This window comes from Octodon degus, unplaced genomic scaffold, assembly GCF_000260255.1.
Source record: "Octodon degus isolate 3935 unplaced genomic scaffold, OctDeg1.0 scaffold00002, whole genome shotgun sequence".
In the NCBI taxonomy this organism is placed as follows: domain Eukaryota; kingdom Metazoa; phylum Chordata; class Mammalia; order Rodentia; family Octodontidae; genus Octodon; species Octodon degus.
In genome coordinates this window covers 27,729,643-27,731,873 of record NW_004524578.1, presented here as the reverse complement: position 1 = coordinate 27,731,873, position 2,231 = coordinate 27,729,643, and the positions used below count along the sequence as shown (strand labels likewise).

The window sequence follows — 2,231 nt, the reverse complement described above, 5'->3', positions numbered from 1 at the left end:
AATGTTAAAAAAAAAAAAATTAAAAAAAAAAAAAGAATAAAATAAAATAGCACAGTTGGTACAGGAAACAATTTGGCTGACCCTCAAAAATTTAAACACAGAGCTACCGTATGACACAACAATCCAACCATTTGGAAAATACTCAAGTAAAAGGAAAATGTGTTCACTAAAAAACGTAGCCAGGTGTGCTGGCCCATGGCAGTAGATTCCAGCTCTCAGGAAGCAGTCAGGAGGGTCACCATGAGTTAGGGGGCCAGCCTGTGCTACACAGTGAATTCAAGGCCAGCCTGAATTGCAAAGCAAGACCTTGTCTTAAATAAAGAAAAGTGGCAGAAGACATGGCTCAGGGCAAGCACAAGGGCCTGAGTTGAATCCCCAGTTCCACCAGAAAAAAAAAAGAAAGAAAAAAGAAAAGGCATGTGCATGAATGTTCAAGACAGTCTTTTTCATAATAGCTAAATGGGGGAAGCAATATAAATGTTTATCAACTGACAAATGGATGAACAAAATTCTAATACACTGAAATGTAATTTGCCAATAAAAAGGAAAGAGAGGTGTGGTTGTTAATGCCCTGTCTCAAAAAAACAAAACAAAACAAAAAAACAGAATTGTACATTAAAAGGTCCTTTGTGTCTGGTTTTACTTTTTTTAGAATTTTGTCAAGGTTCATGTAGGTAGTAGCTTGTATTAGAACTTCATGCAGGGCCAGGGATATAGCTCAGCAGCACAAGCACCTGCCTGGCAAGCATGAGGGTTTGATCCCCAACCCACACACACAAAAAAACTTCATCCTTTTTTAAGTTTTTATTTTTTGTCTTTTTGAGACAGGGTTTTACTCTGCAGTTCACACAGGTCTTGAACTCACTATGCAGCCAAGACTGGCCTCACTCACAGCAATTCTCCTGCCTCAGTCTCCTGAGTACTGCAATTACAGGCATGTGCTACCACATCCAGCTCTAAAATGGTGAACTTTACAGTGTATGAATTACATCTCAATTAAAAAACAAACAAACAAAAAAAAAATCCCAGCACTGTAATGCTGTAATCCCAGCGCTCCTAAGGCTGAGACAGAAGAATCGCTGTGAGGTCAGCATAGGCTACGAAGTGAGTTCAAGGCCAGCCTGAACAGCATGGTGAAACGCTGTCTCAAAAAGACAAAAACACACATATAGACACACGTGCACGCACACAAAACTGGGCTAAATGTTGAGGTGGGTCATCATGCACACTGCAAAGAGAATCTAGGTGATCGCCGACATCAGTTTTGGAATCAAGAGACCAGAAATTAAATACCAGCTCCACTACTTACTAGCTGTGCAAATTGGGTAAGACATTTAAGTTAACCTAAGGCCAGTTTCCAAAAGTGTAAAACGTGAATAACAGGTCCTGTAGCCTTAAATGAATGTGTATGTACAGAACCTACCAGAGTGGCTGTTAGAACATAAACAGGCCTCAATAAAGGATAGCAATGACAGGTCAGGGATATAGCTCGGTGGCACAGCGCTTGCCTGGCAAGTGCCAGGTCCTGAGTTCGATTAGATTTGCCCAGAACCAATTTGTGGTGGCAATGATAACACCTTTAGACACAATAAAGCTGGTTCCTAGTGCATAACCCTCAAGCAACGTATCCCTAACAACGAACCACAATACTTTCTCAGATTGCCTCTGTGCAGCCTATCCTCTAGAGCCAAATTCAGCCGCCCCAAGCTGGCTCCTACGACTACGCCTACGTTTCTAATTAAGTCCTGGATCACTTGTGCCAGCAACCGGAAATCACCTCAATTCAGCCTTTGCTACCCCCCCCATGAAGGGCTAAGCACGAGATCTCAGCGCTGGAAGAAGCCACAGCCACTCTATAGCTATAAAGGACCCCCCAAGAAGGTAATAACAAAGGCACCAAACATTCTCGTCCCTGAATCCCTGCCCGAGTCACCTGAAGTTAATCCTCAAGCCCAGGAACCTATTCGTTACTCCCACCTGGGCGCCGCCATCTTGGCCCGTAAGGCCGCACTTCCGCCTCTGACATATTTCCGCTTCCGCCGCGCGGCCCCGCCCACCGCGCTCGTACTAGGCTCGGAACTCTGGGTTTTGCAGCTCGGTCCAGTGCGCTCCCATGCTCTAAGCTGCGCGGCGTGCGGTACGGTAACTTCTCCCGCGAGAGCTCTGCCGACACTTGGAGCACACGTTCTGCAGCACAATGCCTGTGGCAGAAGCAGAAGATTCGTCAGACG

At 45.0% G+C, this 2,231-nt stretch overlaps 1 protein-coding gene across 1 annotated transcript in view; it reads right to left on the bottom strand.

Moving 5' to 3' along the window:
• Positions 1-2,015, bottom strand: part of Rpap1 (RNA polymerase II associated protein 1) — a 29,784-nt gene extending 27,769 nt beyond the window's left edge. Inside the window, exon 1 of the mRNA XM_023712624.1 lies at positions 1,934-2,015. The gene's annotated coding sequence lies outside the window, so the exon portion shown is untranslated. The remainder of the gene's footprint in view (positions 1-1,933) is intronic.
• Between the last annotated feature and the right edge of the window lie 216 nt (positions 2,016-2,231).